The sequence below is a fragment of the Coptis chinensis genome, chromosome 5 (genome assembly GCF_015680905.1).
Source record: "Coptis chinensis isolate HL-2020 chromosome 5, ASM1568090v1, whole genome shotgun sequence".
Classification (NCBI taxonomy): domain Eukaryota; kingdom Viridiplantae; phylum Streptophyta; class Magnoliopsida; order Ranunculales; family Ranunculaceae; genus Coptis; species Coptis chinensis.
The window spans coordinates 212,858-229,075 of record NC_141460.1 but is presented as its reverse complement, the minus strand read 5'-3'; the positions used below and the strand labels follow the sequence as shown (position 1 = coordinate 229,075).

Here is a 16,218-nt window from a genome sequence, read left to right as displayed (position 1 = left end):
TACTTATTCTACAAATCTGTGAGAATATAGCCTAAAGCCTTATATGAGCCGAAACATTTGAGAAATGACACAAGGGAGAAGTAAAATCCGGATAGAGAAATCACACGTCCACTTGCTTGATCACTAAACCATATCCTAAGTGAGAATTTAGGCCGCTCTTTGGATCGATATAGCCAGAAATTCAAACCTATGAATTATTTTCCGCTAGTCGCCACTCTGAGCCTTTTCTTTAAGCCTTCCATACACCACAATTCCTTTACCCTGTTACAAAAACAAAAACAAAAAAAATAAATAAATAAATAAATAAAAAAAAAATAAATAAATCAACCTACCCAATTTAGAATAAGTCTGAGAATAGAATGAGTGAAGAAAGAAGAAGAGAAAAACCTGTGTAAACAAAAATTGTTAGTTGCTTCAGAAAATAAAGAAAAGAAGTTTCCATCCAAAGAAAAGAAAAATAGAAACAAAATAAAAACTCAAAAAAAAAATAGAATAAAAGGGAGTCAAAAGCCAAAGAAAAGAAAAAAAATATATGGCTAAGGATGGAAACAAATTGTAGAAGCAAAAGTAAATAACAAGGTTTTCTCTAGTTACATAATATGAAGACTCTATTATCTCGGACTTGTCCTTTAGAATATCCATTTCCTTCCTTCTTAAACCATCTCCTAATCCCGTAACACCTAATAAAGACCTCTAGCTCAATTAGGAATAGGTTAGTGTGATAGTAAGTGGCGATGTGTTTGATCGACCCGCTTCCTTGTTGTCATTGAGATTGTAAGGCAAAGTGTGCCCACTGTACAATCGGAGTAGCTTAAACTTGAGTGGAAAAATCAGAGTGTTGTTTCTTGACTATTATTGTGAGAACCTACTTAAGGGCGCTATTCCGAAGTTCTCGAAAACAAACCCGCTAAACATTTGATAGTACTACTCATTGTATATATGTTTATTGTAGATGATTGATTATTATGCATATATTAACTTAGGGTTTTGACTTGGTTATTCTTATGTAATTGCTAGAGAGATGTATAGATAGTTGAGCATGAATAAGGAAACAATAGTTTTATTTTCTTAGTCGTTGTAGTATAAAAATGAAGTTTGTGAGTACCTTCATTGGAAAACTCTCACGAGGGCTATAACTCGTCCACTAGGGAATTCCTAGTGGTTTAAGGCCTTGTTGCATATGGTCAATGCAATCGCGACTTCAACAAACGAGAGTAGTTAGAACTCCATTTTTGGTCACTTATTCTAATTTCTCATCTTTGCTTGAGGACAAGCAAAATGTTTGTTTTAGGGGGTGGTTTGATAAGAGCCCAAAATTGTAGTTTTAACCCCTTAATAATCATACTTGTTAGACCAATTATGTGAATAATAAGTAAGATTTAATACTGATTACGCTGTTTTTATGCATTTCGGGCTTCAAAGTCCATTATGTGCGAAATGTGCCACTTTAGCGAGATAAAAGAGCAAAAGTCGTGAGAACTTCCGAATGCCATATCTTTGGACTGAGACCTCGAATGAGGCCTACCTTATGTCAAAACGACCGGCTCGGAAAGAGCTTTGCAATGGTCCAAGCCTTGACCCAATCAGAGGATCAGAAGTGGACGAAAAGTCTGTGGAAGCCAACTGCAGCTGAAGAGGCCTTTTTGATTTGAAAGAATTGGGTTTTGGGCCGATTCTCGCCCAAAACATGGCTCCAAGCCCATGCACGATTTTTTGGATCTGAATGTATAAAACAAAAGCTTGACTCGGTGTTAATGGCAGTCAAGTAGCCGATGAGTTAGAAAATAGTAGATAGCTTAGAATAGAAAGTAGCCATTAAAATAGCTTCTAGATCTAGTTTTATTTAATTGTTTTTGATTAAGTATAGTTTCAAATCTTATTCATTTTATTAGATTAAACCTTGAATCTTGTTCTTCATTTGATTAGATCAATAAAGTAGTGTCCTTTATCAATTTCGTTTTGTCATTCCAATTCTAGATCTAATTTCAATTCATGTCCTTATTTCAATTTAGTCATTAAATTAGATTTCATTATTGTTTAATTAAGTAAATTTCAATGCTTTATATTATGTTTAGTTTTAATCTAAATGGAAATAATTATGAATGATTCAAGGCTAAAACCTCCATTAGAGGGGGTTGTGAAGCCTTGATGAAAGCTTGATTCGATTATCGTAGAGTCGTCGTATTTTCTATTCCACTCTAGAAATGATTAGTTCACCATGAGAATGGGTTTAATTGTTCACATGCTAGTTATGAATTGGTAGAAATGCCATGTCTAATTAGGGATTAGGAATAACCAATTGTTCTCGCCGGCGCGATTCAATTCGGATTACTGACGATTAAATCGTTAGTGGATTAAGTTGAGTTAAGGTGGAATCAATCCCCTCTAACTCCTTATCATAGAATCAACGTAGCATTCCCATAATTATTTAGATAATCGACTAGTTGCATCTGGTGGGTAGTTGCATCGTAGTATAATTCCCTTCGTAAAACTCTCATAGACTTAAAAACGACTAGTTAGATTAGAAAACATCCATGCTAGAGCACTAGGAGTGGAACGAATTCGTTACTCCACTCTATTTCGATAGACTTGAGAGTAGGAAACTTTGATAATCAACCACGTAAAAGTTTAGTTCTAGTTTACTTACGTTGTGAATGAATAGTTCATTTCGTAGGTAGACTAGCCATTCGATAGTTATCATGGTAGTAGAGCTTTTCTAATCTTAGGGGGCTGTGACCACCCCCACACGCACCCCGCTAGATCCATCTATGAAGATTCACCCTATTGCCCAAATGAAGTCTGCAAATACCGTAACGGCGTCAATACACATAATATTGCTTTGTGTTAGTAGCAGTACAATTCATAATGCAAATTCATTAATGATCCATTAATTCATAATATGTTTAGGATTTATATTTCTTAACGAAAGATTTTTAATTATTAATTTTCAAACAATATCGGGAAATCGAAAATTGGATACAACATTACATTGAACTAACCTAAAAGAATAATTAACATTAAATCGGAAACTGGATGCAACACTGCAATGAACTAACCTCATATAATAATTAACGGGAAATCGAAAACTGGATGTAACAATACAATGAACTAACCTCAAAGAATAATTAACGGGAAACCAGGAACTGGATGCAAGTGTATTGAACTAACCTCAAAAAATAATTGGCAGGCAATCAGACACTGGATGCAAATGCATTCAACAAACCTCAAAGAATAATTAACGAGGACTCGGAAACTGGATACAAATGCATCAAACTAACCTCAAAGAATAATTAACGGGTAATTAAAAACAACATCAAACTGCATCAAACTAAGTCTAAAGAAGGAAATCAGAAAGTGGATGCAACTGCATCAAACTAACCTCAAAGAATAATTAACAGGAAATTAAAAACTGGATGCAACACTGCATTGAACTAACCTTAAATAATAATTAACGAGAAATCGAAAACTATATGCAACTACAAGGAACTAACTTTAAAGAATAATTAACAGGAAATCATAAACTGGATACAAATGAATGGAACTAACCTCAAGGAATAATTAACGGCAAATTAGAAACAAGATGCCAATGCATATATCGGAACTAATCTCAAAGAATCATTAAAGTGTCATTGAAAACTGGATCCGAATGCATCAAACTAATGTCAAAGAATAATTAACTGAAAATCGAAAACTAGATGCAAATGCATTGAGCTAACCTAAAAAATAATTAATGGGAAATCGGAAATTGGATGCAATTGCATTGATTTAACCTCATAGAGTTATTAACAGACAATCCAAAACTAGATGCAAATACATGGAACTAATCTCAAAGAATAATTAACAGAAATTGGAAAACAGGAAATCAGAAACTGGATGTACTTGCATTGAACTAACCTCAAAGATTAATTAATAGAAAATTGAAAACTGAATACAAATGCAATGAACTAATCTTAAAAAATATTTAACGGAAAATTAGAAATTACATGCTAATGCATTAAACTAACCTCAAAACATCGTTGTTTTATGTGTATAGTGAATGTCTCGACAAGTATATAGTTGTGAATGACTTGCTATTCAAGTATATTCAATATAAATTTCGTCTCATTGGGTATTCTCACAAAACTTTTATCAAACTTATATTTTTTTTTATGGAGTGTGGTTTTCATGTTGCAAAAAATTTGGATGAGCGACCAATATAATATTCATATCTCATAAATAGATATGCATAGTTCAAATATTTTTTAGAATAATTTAATATAACAACACCCATTCGTAGGACGGGTTCGAAAGCTAGTTTTAGTTTTATATTATTAGTTTATGATTTTATATAATATTTTATACAATAATAAATAAATTAATTAATTATATATAATAACTATTAATTTTTTAAATCGGATCGGATATTTTTGGATGTAGATATGGTAGTAACCGAATCCGTATCCGAAACCAGTTCGGACATAAAAAATTGTCCAAATCCGAATCCGATATCCGAAATTTTCGGATAATATCCGATTTTTCAAATACGAATTCTAATCGGATTAGAATATTTGGATATCCACTTGCACCCCTAGCCTAAGTTGGCTCGTTCTTCATCGAAAATATTTTTTGCAGTTCGACTAAAAATAGGCGGTGAGGAGGAATCATTTGGAGGCCTGAAGGTGGCAACACCAACGTCACGAGCAACGTGAGGAGGAACTTTGTGGTCAGCCCATGCCATGATATGGAGGTTGATACAATCCATTTTCTTAATAGCAGATGCAAGGGTGTCCTTCACTTCAATACTGTCACAACAATGAATCAGGCCACTAGAAGAAACCATAGAAGGCATAAGACTCTTTCCTTCTAGTCTGGATATCATGACGAAGTGTCTGTCTCACTTGCTTGCTCTTGTAACTGCCTAAATCCAAAGACACGATCACCGCAGACCCTTTTGCCACAGTGTAAATGCAGATGAAACCCTACTACATAAATAAAATTCAGTCCAGTCCATAATATTTTCCTAGTAAGCTAGGTTCCGTAAAAGCTATTTATATGTAGTTATGAACATATTGTATGTTCCCTATGAGGGAAATCACCTCTTCGATTCATTTGATATCCATTCCAAAATGACTTTCACCTGGCTCGTGTTAACTTAATAGGAATCTCTAGAACTCCGTGCAAAACCATAGACGTACTCCTTGCACAATATTGATGGTCGTGTTGAAAGTTTGTCAGTTCGCCCCAAGTCATTTCTCGTCAATGTAATTACTTCTCCCTTCAATACATAAAAGCAGAATTAAATATAAAAAAATCACCAAATTTCAGATTGAACATTTAAGTTTAGAGATGTGAAACCCATATCCCACCAACACTAAAATAAAAAAATCAAGCAATAGGTATATGGGAATACCGAGGTGACGACTTTTGTTCTGTTTGGATGTTTACAAAGATGAGAGGAGCCCCGGAAGAACCTCTTGCACCAAACCAACCAGCCATGGATCTTGATGTGGTTAATCCAATAGTGTGTTCCCCGGTAGAGGTAGAAAGAGTATGGAGCTAACAACATAGATCGTTGATCGTGCAAGTAAGTTCCCACCTTCTTTTTCAATCATACTTCACTCCTTTCTTCCTGAAGCCTTTTTCACTTACATTAACTGTTGGAATATTTGTTACTTTAGTTAGGATTAGCAAGTATCTTGTAATCTTTGTAAGAGTATTATCTTCTCCTAGATATGTGGATCTAGGAGATCTTCTGTATTCTTGTATATATACCTACTATTTTATATCAATAAGATTATCAGAAATATTCAGTAAAACATCTTTGACTTGGTATCAAGAGCCAACTCCGGTTTCCTTTTCATTACCCCATTATTATAGGAATCGGAGTTTTTTTTTTGGTGTTTTGATTTTTTTTTCTGGTCATATAATACAATCTGTTACACTATATCAGATTGTATTTATTACCCTCTTCTTCCTTATCGTTCTTGTCTATTGATCTAGTTCATTGTTTATGTTCTATATCATAATGACAGACTTACATACCAATAATGATTTCGTTGCTGTGCATTCCAATAACGATTCCGTTGTCGATCATGTCTTAGTCGTTGCTGCCGGATTTGTTACCCAGTCAGGTATATCTAACTCTGCTCTTATTGCTTTTACTGGAAATAGTGATTGGATAATTGACACGGGTGCTACTGATCATATGACTTGTGATCGCAATAAATTTAACCATTTCTCCTCTAGTTGTTCCAAATCAGTCATTACTAATGCTAATGGTGTGTCATCTTCAGTTGTTGGTATTGGCACTGTACCTCTGTCCCCTTCTTTATCTATCCATGATGTTTTATTTGTTCCATCAATAAACTGTAACCTTATCTCTGTTAGCCAATTAACCAAATCTCATAATTGTGTTGCCTTGTTCTTTTCTATTCACTGTATTTTTCAAAACACCCTTACCAAGGAGAGGATTGGCAGTGGTAAACAAAGTGGAGGATTGTACTATCTGGAGGATGGTTTTCAACGGTCCAATTAAGGAGTCCAAGCTCATGTTATGAGTGACGATAAGGTTAATAAAAATAAAGGCAAGATTTGGCTTTGGCATAAATGACTAGGACATCCCTCATTTGGTTATCTTAGGAGATTATTTCCATCTTTATTTAATGGTTGTAGTCTTTCTAATTTTACTTGTGAAACCTGTGTAATGGCGAAAAGCCATCATACTGTTTTCTCTTCAAGTGATAATAGAGTTGATGCTCCTTTTTCTTTAGTTCATTCAGATGTTTGGGGTCTTGCCCCATGTCCTACACATAACGGGATGAAATGGTTTATTACTTTTGTCGATGACTGCACTCGGATGGTCTGGGTATATTTTTTGAAACATAAAAGTGATGTCTGTATAGTTTTCTCCCTTTTCCATCAGATGGTGCTCACACAGTTTGGAATCTCTGTAAAGGTTGTTCGCTTTGATAATAGGGGTGAGTATTTCAAAAAGGAATTGACTGGCTTTATGCATTCGGCTGGTATTCTACATCAAACCTGTTGCTCTTATTCCCCTCAACAAAATGGGGTTGCAAAATGAAAAAACATACATCTTTTAAAGGTCACTCGGTCATTATTAATTGGTGGTCATGTCCCATCTCACTTATGGGGCGAAGCTTTGACCTCTGCTGTTTACTTGATAAATCGTACACCTTCTAGTGTTGTCCAATTTTGGAGACCCTTAAATGTGCTTTCTACGATCAGCATGCGACGCCGCCCATTGTTCTTTTAGCACCTTATATCTTCGGGTGTGTGGTGTATGTTCACTTACATACGCAATAACTCACCAAACTTGATCCACGTGCGATGAAGTATGTCTTTGTTAGGTATGGCTCAACTCAGAAGGGTTATAAGTGTTATCGTCCATCTTCTAAAAAACATTTTGTCTCAATGGATGTCATTTTCCATGAACACAACCTTTTTTATATGGAGATCACTGATTCTTCACTTCAGGGGGAGAATAGAAATGAAATACAGAATCATGATGATATAATGGTCTTTGATTTATCGAGACCACAATCACCTAGTGATAAAAACTTAATAGAAGAAGTCGATGGAACCTCCACGGAGTGCTCAAGTGAAGGATGTGAAGATCAAGTCCATGATAGTACATTACCTCCTACAACGGATCCACTAATCCAATCTTCTCCAAAACAATCTTCTCCAGAAGACCCATTAGAGGTATCGCCTGACTCTATTATTGTTGATTCCAATACTCATAATATTGGTGATTCTAATATTCATGATGCTAATCTACCTAGTCTTAATTCTGAACTAGTTCAATATCATCTTCCACCTCGATCTAACCGTGGCCAACCACTAATACAATATGAACCTGATCCTAAAGCTAAAGTGAAATATCCCATAAGCAACCATGTGTCATCTCACAAGTTGTCCAAGTCATATGCACCTTATATATTCCAGTTATCATCTGTCTCTATTCCTAATAAAATGCAGGAAGCTTTAGCAGATTCTAGATAGACTAAAGCTATGGTAGAAGAAATGGCAGCATTGAAAAAGAATGCCACTTGGGAACTTGTAATCTTACCAAAGGGAAAGAAGACAGTGGGGTGCAGATGGGTATTTACAGTCAAGCTCAAAGCAGATGGGGCTATTGAGAGATACAAAGCTCGGCTGGTTGCGAAAGGGTATACACAATCTTATAGTGTTGATTATCAAGAAACTTTTACACAGGTTCCTAAACTCAATAATGTGAGAGTACTTTTGTCATTAGTAGCTAATAAAGATTGGTCTCTTCTTCAGTTTGATGTTAAAAATGCTTTCTTGGATGGAGATCTTCTTGAAGAAGTATATATGGATCCTCCCCGGTATACCGAATACTCGAGATACAACAATGGTGCAGAACTAAAGAAGGCATTGTATGGGTTAAAAACAGTCCCCAAGAGCTTGGTTTGGCGGGTTCACCAAGTCTATAAATAAGTTCAAATACAAACAAAGCAACTTCGGATCACACTTTGTTTTAAAACACGTAAGAGGTAAAATCACTGCTTTGATTATCTATGTTGATGATATGGTGGTGACAGTGATGATCATTAGGAGATTTCTAGCTTACAACGAAGATCGGCTTCGAATTTGAAATGAAACAACTTCGGAGACCTTAAATATTTCCTTGGGATTGAGGTAGCCCGATCAAAGAATGATATTTTCTTATCCCAACGGAAATACATTCTTGATTTATTATCTGAGACGGGAATGCTCGGATGTAAGCCAGTTCATACTCCCATTAAGCATAACCACAAGTTGTTTCTGTGTTTGAATGCAACTCCAGCCGATAAAGGGAGATATCAGAAGCTTGTAGGGAAACTAATCTATTTATCGCAACCAGGCCATATATTGTGTATGCAGTTAGTGTCGTGAGTCAATTCATGCATGACCCACGTAAACCTCATATTGATGCTGTAGAGCGCATATTGAGATATTTGAAATCTGCTCCGGGTCAAGGCTTATTGTTCTCGAAACATGATCACCTAAAAGTAGAAGGCTACACTAATGCAGATTGGGAAGGTTCAGCCGACAACAGAAAGTCTACCTCAGGATACTTCACTTTTGTAGGTGGAAACCTTGTGACTTGGAGGAGTAAAAAACAACCAGTAGTATCAAGATCAAGTGCTGAAGCTGAATATAGAGGTATGGCATATGGGGTATGTGAGTTGCTATGGTTGAGAAACTTGTTGACAGACTTGGGTGTTAAACCAAAAGTGGAAATGAATCTGTATTGTGACAATACGTCAGCTATAGAGATAGCTCATAATCCCGTTCAACATGATCGGACGAAGCATGTGGAGATTGATAGACATTTTATCAAAGAGAAACTTGAAGCTGGAATTATTACTTTTCCATTTGTAAAGTCTGAAGATCAACTAATAGATGTCCTTACAAAAGCGGTGGCTAGCAGGGCGTTTATTGACTATCTTGTCAAGTTGGGCATGTGTGATATCTACGCACCAACTTGAGGGAGGGTGTTGGAATATTTGTTACCTTAGTTAGGATTAACAAATATCTTGTAATCTTAGTAAGAGTATTATCTTCTCCTAGATATGTGGATCTAGGAGATCTTCTGTATTCTTGTATATATATGTACTGTTTTATATCAATAAGATTATCAGAAATATTCAGTAAAACATCTTTGACATTAACTATAGTTCTACTCTTCTCTGCATTTCACAATAAAATACTCATTGGTCGTATTAGTTTCAAAGCAAGGATTGCATCCATACTTGTTCTTTGCTTGGTGTATTTGACTATGGACACGACTCCCAGCCAATTATTTTTTGATATGTTTTCATCTAGATTTCTGTACACAACGTTTGTATACATATATATACATAAGTATGTGCTTCATATTTGACAAAAGTTACTGTCGCCACAATTCTTCGGCATTTGGCTATATGCTCATATACTCCTCTACCAATCATTTGGTAAATGTTTAGTGTTTCATCGTACATATTATGCTTATCACATTTTATTGGCGATAGATCAGAGGTTGTGAAACCTCAAGCGAAGGCTAAAATCAGACTCAATAAGTAGCATTAAATAAAAAATAGACCATTCTGTTTTTAGCATGCCAGTCAGTGGGCACGGGATTTTCTAACCATGATATATCCCAAGCCAGGATTGGAAAAATTAATAAAACTTTTTTTTTAAAATGTGCCACTGCTAACATGTCAAACATTCCTATCTGTACTTTTCTCCCATCCTACTATCATCATCAACAGCTCTAATAGTATACCTTCTTTGTAACTTAGAACCACGTTCTTGCACGACAATTGCCTGAAGCTTGAGTGTACTATCTCCTCTTCTAACTTTAACCCATACAGAGTCAACTTGTCTGTTGAGTTTCCCAAGTTGAGAACTTAACTCTGATCTCACTTTAGTTGGCATAAACAACTCTTCACCCACATCTTCTGATACTCCTTCAATAATGTCTCCAGGCAATGGCATGGTCTCATCGCACTCTTCTGGTACATCCTGCTTCACATGTTTCACACAAACTAGTGTTTGAACATTGCCCATCCTTCCTTTGCTGTGAATAACAATTTTGTTTGTAAGTTTGATTTCTTATATTCATAAAAGATAAATATAATCCATGGATACGGATGATTCGAGGAGATATCTGCATTTGTTCACGTTAATAACATGGCATGTTGTTTGTTCTTATGTAATTATGTTGGCAATCATTAATATAGACAAGGTGGTAAGAAATTGGCCTTTTTTGGTCCAGTCCTTTGTAATAGCCACATTTATAGAAGGAGCATGTGTGTATTGGGCTAAGGGATAGGGCCAACACCATAGTATGTATAGGGCCCAGAGAATAGGCCCAAGACCATACTATGCCCCATGAAGTAAACCTAAGAGAGAGATATAAAAAAGAAGAGAGGGGAAGATGAAGAGGAGGGAAAAAGAGAGGCAGAGAGGGGTGGAGAGGGAGAGGTGAACTATGGCGGCTTGATCCCGAAATGAGTACGTAGGCAATCTAATTGGTGCACTGATAACAAATATAGCTCTCATACTAGTAAGATTACTGGTCGCGGTATTGGGATGCAACAAATGGCGCCATCTGTGGGGACGAGGCAGTAGATGAGGCAAAGATGGTGGGCAGTTATCGCGAATACGATGTGTTCCGGAGCAAATACAAGAAAAAGGTATCACCTTTAGTTAGAAAACTCATTCCCTCCTTATTTCTCACTTCACCATTCTTAAATCTTCACTTAATTACTTCAATCTCTTCTTCTTCTCCGTATAAAAAAGCACACCCTTCCTCTTGTATCCCCATCTCAAAACAAACATTCTTCAAAAACAAAACATTCTCTGTTATTAAACATGAATCCATAAAACTTTACACACAAAACTAATGAAGCATTATTCAATGCCCATGAACTAGCAGTAAACAATGGTCACCTACAAATCACTCCTATCCATCTAGTCCTCTCTTTAACAAAGATGGTATCTTGTATCAAGCAATGTCCAACATTAGTGGTGGAGATGAGTCTGCAAAATCAGTTGAGCGTGTTTTAAACCAAGCATTAAAAAAGATCCCATCACAAACCCCACCAAGTACTTCACTTATTAATGTCATTCGTCGTGCCCAATCTCACCAAAAATTGAGAAGGGACACTCATCTTGCTATTGATCAGTTGATACTTGGCCTACTTGAAGATTCTCAAGTTAGGGATGTGTTGAAAGAAGCTGGTGTGAGGGGGGCAAGAGTGAAAACTGAAGTTGAGAAGTTGAGAGGGAAAGAAGGAACTAAAGGTTCTAGTGCTTCTGGGTATTCTAATTTTCAAGCATTGAAAACTTATGGTCATGATTTAGTTGAACAAGCGACGGAACTAGACCCGGTTATTGGTCGAGATGAGGAGATTCGATCGTTAATGAGGATTTTGTCTAGGAGAACTAAGAACAATCCTATTTTAATTGGTGAACCCGGTGTTGGGAAAACTACTTGGTCGTTGAAGGACTTGTCAGCAGGATTGTTAGAGGTGATGTGCCTAGTAATCTTAAAGATGTTAAAATTTGTGGCATTAGATATGGATGCACTTGTTGCGGTGACAAGTATAGAGGAGAGGCTTCAATCTGTATTGAAATAAGTGGAAGAAAATTTGAAGGAAAGGTGATTTTGTTTATTGATGAGATACATCTTATGCGTTCTTGGTCTTTGGTAAAATTGAATGGTCAATGGATGCGGCAAATTTATTTAAGCCGATGCTTGCTAGAGGCCAATTGAGGTGCATTGGTGCTACTACATTGGAGGAGTATAGGAAATATGTGGAAAAGGATCTTTGCGTTTGAGAGACGATTACAAAAGAAGTTTATGTGGCGAGCCTAGTGTTCCCGATACTATTAGTATTTTAAGAGGTTGGAAAGAAAGGTATGAAGGTCATCATGGTGTGAGGATTCAAGATAGAGCTTTAGTTATGGTGGCACAATTGTGCGCTTTCGTTATATTACCGGATAAAGGCGATTGAGTTGGTGGATGAAGCTTGTGCTAATGTTAGAGTTCAACTTGATAGTCAACCCAAGAGATTGATAATCTCGAAAGGAGGCTTAATTCAATTAGAAATTGAACAACAACACGCTTTGGAGAAAGAGAAAGATAGGGTGAGCAAAGCGCGATTACGAAGATCGAAAAGAGTTGAATGACATTTTGGATAAGTTGCAGCCTTTGAAGATGAAGCATCTCAAGGAGAAGGAAAAAGAATTGATGAAATTCGAAGGTTGAAGCAAAAGCGAGAAGAGTTGCTCATTGTTGTTGTGCAAAGTAGAAAGAAGATTTGATTTGGCTAAAGCAGTTGATTTGAAGTATGGGGCTACTCGGGGAAGTTGAAGCTGCTATTGCAAGGCTTGAAAGCAGTGCTAATGAGGAGGATATGATGCTTCTAGAGACGGTTGGGCGGATCAGTTGTAGAAGATGGTCGAGTCGTTGATTTGAATTCTGTCACAAGACTTGGGACGAATGAATGAAAGGTAAGGCTAATCAGTCTTGGGGAGACCGCACACAAGAGGGTTGTTGGACGAGAATCGGTGAGAAGATGAAAGCACTTCAAGAATTAATACCCGTTGTAACATGTCCATTACAAAGCATCGATGCTAGGTGAAGCTATAGAGTACTTGAAGTCACTTCAGTTACAAGTTCAGAGGATATGGATGGGGAGTGGTATGGCGGTGATGATGTTTCCAGGTGTCCAGCACTACATATCATGAATGGGTATGGGAATGGGTACACATCAGTCCATGCCTTCCATCCACAGTCCAGTGCAATTACCAAGGCTGCCATTAGTTAATCAAACTATTCCAACTCTTACCCATCTTGCGCCGTTGAGTATTTTCGCTGATGCTGTTGATAGTGGAGCTATGGGTATTGTTTTTGGTTGAGATGGTTGGTGGTTTTAGGAGTGAGTTTAGTAGCATTAATGGTGACTAATTTTTCCGATTTCTTGTCTTTGCTGAGAAGTAGTGTGTGCTGCATTTTGGTTTGACTGAGTTGTTTCATCTGTTGGTGTTCAAGGAGGAGATGAGGTGGAATGGAATGGTGTTGGATGTGGCGATTGGGATTCTGGGGCTGGTATTTGCTGTTTCATGAACATGGACTTCTCTCTTGGAGATTTTCTCTGAAAAGGAGGTTGCGGTTATGGTGAGCTAAGAGTTTTGTCACTGCTCCACATCACCTTGAATGCCCGATGGTTCAGCTTCAATGTAGATGTGATGAGAGAAGTATTAATTGCAGAGCCTATTTGATCTTTTTTTACTAGAAGACGGCAAAGTGATACTGTGTATGGTAACAAAGTGTGAGTATTGGAGACCAACAATCAGGTTCCTAGTATCCAGAACCTTCGATTCTATTCCCACAAATCATTTAATTCAGGTTACTACCACGATTCCGCGACCACGCAGTTGATTAGTGAACGCGATGGACTTTTGTAGAAACTCTGAGGGTGCTTCACGTGACTACGAGAAAATGATGCCGTAGGGTGTGCTACCCGTTGTTATGCAGATATTGTACGCTTGTGTTGCTCTCGTTATACAGAGGTCAGTTTCGATGGTGGATATGAGTCGTGTGACTGACTGATAGTGCTGACTGAATAAAGGTGGTGCTCTTGACTGGTTCTCTGTGAATTCGGATGCGATCCATTGTTGTGGTAGTGGTCGACGGGTGATGTTGTCTATCGGTGGTGGAGGAAGAAATGGTGTGTTGAGTGTTGATTTTGTGTATGTGGTGACTGATGGAGTTGGTGCTATCTTTGTTGTTTGTAGACGATGGTGCTACTTAGAAGTGTGGTGGTACCATAACAAATGCGATTGGATATGTTGCTACATTTTTTGAAGGAGAGAGGAGGGGTTCGAGAAGACCCTTCGCAGATATGCGGAGGGGCTATCCGAATGAGTCGCGAGGGATGAGCCTCCGCGGACCCTCATGTCCAAATCAAACATGGGGCGAGGTTAAAATTTGTTCCCGGGATCGCATTCCGAAGAGAGCGGAGGGTTCGAAAGACCCTTCACCCGATATGTCCCGGGGCTATCCGAACGAGTGTGGGGGAGATGAGCCCTCGCTGGACCCTGCGGTCCGAATCAAACATGGGGTAGTTTGAGCTATTCCCGGATGTGCATTCTGAAGGAGAGCGGAGGGGTTCGAGAAGACCCTTCGCGGATATGTCGCGGGCCTATCCGAATGAGTGCGGGGGGATGAGTAATCAACGGACACTTGTGTCCGAATCAAACATGTGGTAGCCTGAGCTGTTCCCGGATATGCATTCCGAAGGAGAGCGGAGGGTTTCGAGAAGACCCTTCGCGGATATGTCGTGGGGCTATCCGAATGAGTGTAGGGGGATGAGCCCTCCGGACCCCTCAAGTCCAAATCAAACATGGGGCAGGGGTTGGTTTCCCGGATGTGCATTCCGGAAGAGAGAGAGGAGGGTTCGAAAAGACCCTTGGCGGATATGTCGATGGGGCTATCCGAATGATCATGGGGGGACGAGCCCTCTGCGGACCCTCGTGTTCGAATCAAACCTGGGGGCAAGCTGAGTTGCCCCTTGTCAAACTCCACTCTAGAGTAGAGATAGCAAGGGGAGGAGCCCTCCGTGGACATGAGATCTGAGTTGAACACAGGGGCAAGGTTGCCCCTCATCAAACTCCACTCCAGAGCAGAGATAGCGGGGGGAGGAGCCCTCCGCGGACATGAGATCCAAGTCAAACCTGGGGGCAAGCTTAGTTGCCCCTCATCAGACTTCACTCCAAAGTAGAGACAACAGGGGGGATGAGCCTTCCTTGGGCGTGAGATCTGAATCAAGCTTGGGGGCATCTTGTCGAGTTGCCCCTCATCAAACTCCATTCCAAAGCGAGAGATAGCGGGTGGGGGGGATGAGCCCTCCGCTGGACATGAGATCCGAGAGTTAAACACGGGGGCAAGCCGAGTTGCCCCTCATTAGACTCCACACGCCAGAGCTTGAGATAGTGGGGGGGATGAACCCTCCACGGACATGAGATCCGAGACAAACCTGGGGGCAAGCTGAGTTGCCCCTCATCAGACTCCACTCCAGAGCAGAGGTAACGGAGAGGTGAGCCCTCCACGGACATGAGATCCTAGTCAAGCCTGGGGGCAAGCTGAGCTGCCCCTCATCAGACTCCACTCCAGAGCGGAGACAGCGGAGTAGTGTTTATTTGGTGGCCGACGCTTGAACTATTGGAGGTTTGCAGAAAGAACCATAACAAAGAGGATAGAAAGATAGAGAAAGCATAACCAAGGAAATAAGTTAGAAGAGATGTAATGTACCTACAAATAACAGAAGCCTACGGAGATCTGAGATACACATAGTTTATCGGCTGAGGTGTGAAAACTCGGTTAAGTAGTGGTGAAGGAAGAGCGAGATGAGGGGAGGACTATAATACAATTCGCGACCAACAAAGTCACAGAGTCAAGAAAGATAAGAGTACAAAGTGCAAGAATGTACGCAGACAAAGAGAATAGGATCGAGATGCGTTATAGACATACGATCCAAAGATGCTTGAGTACATGGATATGAAACGTCCCCGAAAAGAAAACTGCATCTGATCTCGGGGATACTGTGGATATCTATAGTTCAGAGAGAGAGACAAGGAAGTTCAGAGACTTCTCGGGTCCGCCGCCGAACCCAAGAGGGGGCAAATGTAATAGCCACATTTATAGAGGGAGTATGTGTATTG

The 16,218-nt window shown here is 38.8% G+C and overlaps 1 pseudogene; it reads left to right on the top strand.

The window, feature by feature from the left end:
* Positions 1–11,154: 11,154 nt before the first annotated feature.
* LOC147496163 (chaperone protein ClpB1 pseudogene) lies at positions 11,155–13,074 on the top strand (annotated as a pseudogene).
* The last annotated feature ends 3,144 nt before the right edge of the window (positions 13,075–16,218 follow it).